General features: G+C 44.2%; 1 pseudogene across 1 annotated transcript; it reads left to right on the top strand.

The window, feature by feature from the left end:
* The first annotated feature begins 258 nt into the window (after nt 1–258).
* On the top strand, nt 259–6173 carry LOC101015339 (annotated as a pseudogene). The gene is made up of 2 exons (XR_002521616.1): nt 259–491; nt 5375–6173. The product of XR_002521616.1 is annotated as a multifunctional protein ADE2 pseudogene (transcript).
* The last annotated feature ends 515 nt before the right edge of the window (nt 6174–6688 follow it).

The raw sequence follows: 6688 nt of genomic DNA on the forward strand, positions 1-6688 counted from the left end.
ACTGTCTGCTCAATTTTTCTATAAATTTAAAACTTTTAAATGAAGTGTGTGGTCTGGGGATGAAATTGGGCCCAGGGACCTCTCCGTCCTCCTTTCCCCATCCTTACCCCTGCTTCCCAATAACCTCTGAAGCACTAGGTCCCATAGGCCAGGCTGACCCCCTGCGCCCTTGGTGTCTGCAGACTGCTGTCTCAGGTTCCTAACCAGCCCAGGGGGTCAAGGAACAGCCTGGGCACGTGGTGTGAGATCAAGCCCCAGATGCACAACATCCACCTGTGCAAAGACAAACATGGCAAGACTGGGCTGCAGCTGCAGACCACCAACAAGGGGCTCTTTGTGCAGGTGGTGCAGGCCAACACCACTGCATCCCTCATGCTGCTGTGCTTTGGGAACCAAATCCTACAGATTGATGGGCATGACTGTGCCAAGTGGAACATGGGAAAAGCCCATCTGGCGGAGATGAGAGGGAATTGGCCAAGAAGATTGTTATGGTCATTCAGGACAGGACAGTCCAGTGGATTGTCACCATGCACAAGGACAGCACAGGCCATGGTGGCTTCATCATCAAGAAGGGAAAGGTCTTCCCTGTGGTCAAAGGGAGCTCTGTGGTCCTCATGGACTCTTCACCAACCACCATGTGTGCCAGGTTCAAGAACATTTAACAAGCACTCTGCAGAATGTCATTGGGCTGAAAGAGATCTCAGAGATTCTGGCCACAGCCAGGAACACTGTCACCCTGACCATCATCCCCACTGTGATCTATGAGCACACAGTCAAAAAGTTTTCCCCCACTCATCCTCACCATATCATGGACCACTTCATCCCAGATGCCTGAAGCCACAGGAGGGCAGCTCAAGCCCTCCCACCCTCCTGCAGAAAAGGCCAGCCACTCTTGAATGTCAGGTTGCAGCCTGCCTGCTGCCCCAGGACAAGGCTTTGTTGAGGGGATATATTCCAGATGGGTGGACTATGGTGTGAGTCTGTCATTTGTACACACAGGACTCCTTAAAGCCTCAGACTCCTAGATGGGCTGAGGCTTGGGCAGGGCCCACAGGCAACTGATTCTCTATGCTGGTTTAGTTTTTTGTTGCTTTTTTTTTAGAGACAGTCTTGCTCTGTCACCCAAGCTTCAGTGCAGTGGTAGGATCATAGCTCACTGCAGCCTTTCATTTCAGGGCTCAAGCAGTCCTCCCAAGTAGCTGGGATTATAGGTGCATGCTATAACACTGTGCTTTTTTTTTTTTTTTTTTTTTTTTTGTAGTTTTAGTTTTTGTAGAAACAGGGTCCCACTATGTTGCCCAGGCTGGTCTCAAATTCCTGGACTCGAGCAATCCTCCCACCTCAGCCTCCCACAGTGCTGGGATTACAGGCATGAACCACCATGCTCACACTTGACCTTCTGTGCTGGCTTAACTGCTGGGCATGGAAGGAGGCTGGCTAAACACTTAAATGTGCAACTGAATCCCTTTTAAGATTTTGCCTCTATCAAGAAAACAGTCACATATTTTAAAAGAAGGAAACTACATTCTGAGTACTTTTTATTTGCCTTTATTTGCTCTTTGCCAGACTGTAATAGTTACAACTTTTTACAGTCTTTTGAATAAAGATTTTATTGTAAACAAACTTAAAAAGAACTTCTAAAACCTAAAATCTATTAATAAAAACTGAATAATTATAAAATACTTACAAATGAAATTATGTGGGCCAGATGCAGTGGCTCATGCCTATAATCCCGGCACTTTGGGTGGCAAAGATAGGATTACTTGAGCCCAGGAGTTCGGGACCAGCCTGGGCAACATAGTGAGACCCCCATCTCTATAAAAACAGCAATAATAATTATTTTAATTTTTTTAAAATGATGTGATGTCTAGAATTTGCTTCAATCTGGATATGGGAAATATGATAAAAACAAGATTATTGATAATAGGTGAAACTAGATAATAGGTAAATTAAGTTCATTACACTGGTCCCTCTATCTTTGTTTGAAATATTTTGTTACAGAAAGTAAAAAAAAAAATTAATTTTTTTAAAAAAAGAATGAGTTCAAATTCTATGCCCAGATATGGAAAGGAAAAAAGTTTGAAAGTAGGTTAAGAAGGGGTATTTTACTTGCCATCTTATATCCTTCTGTACCGTGTGTATATTAAAAATTACAGCATTAAGCCTGGGCACCGTGACTCATGCCTATAATCCAAGCACTTTGAGAGGCCGAGGTGGCTGGAGTACCTGAGATCAGGAGTTTGAGGCCAGCCTGGCCGACATGATGAAATCCCGTCTCTACTAAAAATACAAAAAATTAGCCAGGCATGGTGGTGGTAACCTGTAATCCCACTTACCCAGGAGGTTGAAGCAGGAGAATTGCTTAAACTGGGAGGCAGAGGTTGCAGTAAGCCGAGATCACGCCACTGCACTCCAGCCTGGGTGACAGAGTAAGACTTCATCTCAAAAAAAAAAAAAGAAAGAAAGAAAGAAAGAAATCTTGGAGTACATTTTACTAACAGAAAAAGCTCAACAGATATGCATTTAACAGAGAATAAATCTGCAAAACTTCCCTGGTCATAAAGGTGCCAGATAGGTTAGGCGCAGTGGCTCATGCCTGTAATCCCAGCACTTTGGGAGGCTGAGGTGGGCAGATCCCCTGAGGTCAGGAGTTCGAGACCAGCCTGGCCAACATGACGAAAATCCATCTCTACTAAAAATACAAAAATTAGCCGGGCGTGGTGGTGGGCAGCTGTAATCCCAGCTACTCGGGAGGCTGAGGCAAGAGAATCGCTTGAACCCGGGAGGCGGCGGTTGCCTTGAGCCAAGATAGTGCCATTGCACTCCAGCCTGGACAACAAGAGCGAAACTCCATCAAAAAAAAAAAAAAAAGAAAAAGAAAAAAAAAAGTGCCAGGTAAATGTAGGTTGTTTTTTATCATTGCTAGTTGTTGTTGATATTGTTCTCTTCTTGCTTCACCTTTGTCTGCAGTTACTCAAACTGCTGTGATAGCTGCTCCTCTTCTACAGAGCTGGGGTTCTACATGACTGGGGTTCAGTGTGCCAGGAAGCCCTTGGACCAATCAGACTCAGCAAGCTGACTCATGGCTGTTCTTCCTATACATGAGAAAAATGTGACAATTCTTCCTATATATGAAAATAATAATTTGATAAGTGACAACTAGGAGAGCATGGCACTCAAGTATTGAGCCATTCCCTTCCAGAAAAGAACTTCTATAGCTTACAATCCACAGGGTAGAGGATAGGAGAAATGAGGAAATTAAATGTTCTTCAAAATCTTTATCTTCTGGCCAGGCGCAGTGGCTTACACCTGTAATTCCAGCACTTTGGGAGGCTGAGGCGGGCTAATCACGAGGTCAGGAGTTCAAGATCAGCCTGACCAACATGGTGAAACCCCGTCTCTACTAAAAATACAAAAATTAGCAGGGCACGGTGGTGCACACCTGTAATCCCAGCTACTCAGGAGGCTGAGGCAGGAGAATCACTTGAACCCGGGAGGCAGAGGTTGCAGTGAGCCAAGTTCATGCCTCTGCACTCCAGCCTGGGTGACAGAGCAAGACTCCATCTCCAAAAAAAAAAAACCCACAAACAAACTTTATCTTGTTCTATATCATTATACTACTGACCACTTTATGATGTTTTACTGAAGCATGAAGAAAAGCAGTATATTAATGCCCTGAACAAGAGATAACTTGTTATCACTAGCTCAGGTATGAAAAAGGGAAGCAATCTGCTCATCCTCAAAAGACCTACGACCAGGCTGTGTCCTTAAAACCTGATCATCAGCCAGCCTCTCTTTCTACAGAGCTACTTCTCCAAAGAAGGGACAGGGTCTTCAACTTTTTAAGTTCTCAAACAATTCAAATTAATTTTTAAAGCCACATTAGCAAAAGGCAGATGACTGAGAAACCAATGTAACATCTGATTATTACTTAATAACATCTTGAGTAGCAAAAAAAGGACCTTCACCAAAAGAACTCAATTGGAAATATCTGTTTATAAACTTTTAATCTTACACTCATTGCAATTTTAAAAGATGCAATCAGCCAAGTGTGGTAGCTCACACCTGTAATCCCAGCACTTTGGGAAGCCGAGGCAGGCGGATCACTTGAGGTCAGGAGTTCGAGACCAGCCTGGCCAACATGGTAAAATCCCGTCTCTGCTAAAAATACAAAAATTAGCTGGATGTGTAGTCCCAGCTATTCAGGAGGCTGAGGTGGGAGAATCACTTGAACCTGGGAAGCAGATGTTGTAATGAACCGAGATCATGCCATTGCTCTCCAGCCTGGGTGACACAGCGAGACTCCATCTCAAAATAAAATAAAATAAAACAAAACAAAACAAAATAAGGATGCAATCAATCAGTTTAGCCCTGGTAAAGAAAATGAAGTGTTCTCGACTTTGGCTACAAAGTACCTTAAAGGATCTTAGACCAACTACAGAAGGAGGTTGACTGTACCCAGACTCCCACAGTTAATGAGGTTTGTCCTCATGTAGATGATGGTTATTATGCTGAAAGATGATTGGTAAATGAACTTGGAAGTTCTTCCTTTTCCTCTTTTCCTTTTATGTATATGATGATCTCTGGAGGAATTTATGATGAAGACTGCTCTGAAAAACTGTCCTAAAAATTCTAAGACAAAGGCTTCTTTGCCTCCTAAATAAGACACTGAAAAATAGCAAGCGTAAGAATCACCATAAATAAGATTCTAGCTCTACCTAGTGGCCAATAATGGGATTAACCACTGAAATGAGGAATTTTACCAAATTTGCAAAAATGTGAGGAATCTTAACAGAAAATAGGGAGGTAGAGGGGGACCCAAATGTTAAGTTAAAAGGACAGGCACTAGGTTAAAATATGTGTGGTTGCTCTCTTCCCAGCGCAGTCGCAGCCCTCAGCCCACTCAGGATAATGGCAACACCTGAGGTACTGAACTTGAAAAAAAACTGTATGAGGTCGGGCGTGGTGCCTCACACCTGTAATCCCAGCACTTTGGGAGGCCGAGGCAGGTGGATTACCTGAGGTCAGGAGTTCAAGACCAGCCTGGCCAACATGGCGAAACCCTGTCTCTACTAAAAATACAAAAATTAGCCGGGCACGGTGGCAGACGCCTGTAATTCCAGCTACTCAGGAAGCTGAGGCAGGAGAATCACTTGAACCTGAAAGGCGGAGGTTTCAGTGAGCCAAGATCATGCCATTGCACTCCAGCCTGCACAACAAGAGCAAAACTCTGTCTCAAAAAAATAAATAAATAAAAATTAGCTGGGCATGATGGCGGGCACCTGTAGTCCCAGCTACTCGGGAGGCTGAGACAGGAGAATCACTGGAACCCGGGAGGCAGAAGTTGCAGTGAGCCGAGATTGTGGCATTGCACTCCAGCCTGGGTGACAAGAGCAAGACTCCATCTCAAAACAAAACAAAAACTATATGAAGGTAAAACAAAAGAAGTCTACGGATTGTTAGATGTTCCAGGAAAAGTCCTCCTGCAGTCCAAGGATCCAATTACAGTGGGAAATGCAGCTAGAAAGAATCACCTGGAGGGGTAGTTTTCAGTTGTTACAGGAAGCAGGTATTAAAACTGCTTTCACCAGAAAATGTGGGGAGACAGCTTTCATTGCACCCCAGCGTGAAGTGGTTCCAATGGAATGGGTTTGCAGAATAGCAACTTGTTTATTTCTCAAAAGAAATAAATCCCAGTGTCAAGGAAGGATATAAGTTTTATCCATCTAAAGTGGAGATGTTTTCCAAAGATGATGCCAATAATGACCCACGGTGATTGAGGAACAGTTGACTGCTGCAACATTTCTCTTTGTTGGACTTGTTATAGGCCAAACTGAAGGTATATCATGAGTCATGCTACACAGGTCATTGAAATACTGGAGAAATCCTGGTTACCCCAGAACAGTACATTAGTTGATATGAAGATTGAATTTGGTGTTGATATAACCACCAAAGAAATTGTTCTTGGTGATGATTCCTGGAGACTCTGGCCATTATGAGATTGAAGCCAACAGAAAGACAGTCTTATTGGGAGCTCAAAGAAGTAACTCCTGAAGGGCTCCAAACGGTAAAGAAAAGCTTTGAGGCTGGGCATGGTGGCTCACGCCTATAATCCCAGCACTTTGGCAGGCCGAGGCGGGCGGATCACCCGAGGTCAGGAGCTCGAGAGCAGCCTGGCCAACATGGTGAAACCCTGTCTCTACTAAAAATACAAAAATTAGTTGGGCATGGTGGTACATGCCTGTAGTCCCAGCCACTCGGGAGGCTGAGGCAGGAGAATTGCTTGAACCCGGGAGGCAGAGCTTGCAGTGAGCCGAGATCATGCCACTGCACTCCAGCCTGGGTGACAGAGCGAGACTCCATCTCAAAAACAAACAAACAAACAAACAAACAAAGAAAAGCTTTGAGTGGGTTGCAGAGAGTCAATTTGCTTTTGAAATCAGAAAGTTAGTGCAGGGTTGTAATACTGATGAGCTCTACTTCTGTTCTTGGTCACTGTGAAAACACCAAGACCTGTGGAAATGTTGGCACTCCATGTGAACTTTGAGTAACATCCACACATAGAGGACCAAATGAAACCCTGAAGATTAAAGCTGTGTGTCAAGGGGATGGCATTGCTATTGTACTTGTGGCAGTGGCAGTGGCAGTGGCAGGCAGAAGCAATGGTTTGGGACCAGTGATGTCTGGG

This window comes from Papio anubis, chromosome 6 (genome assembly GCF_008728515.1).
Source record: "Papio anubis isolate 15944 chromosome 6, Panubis1.0, whole genome shotgun sequence".
Classification (NCBI taxonomy): domain Eukaryota; kingdom Metazoa; phylum Chordata; class Mammalia; order Primates; family Cercopithecidae; genus Papio; species Papio anubis.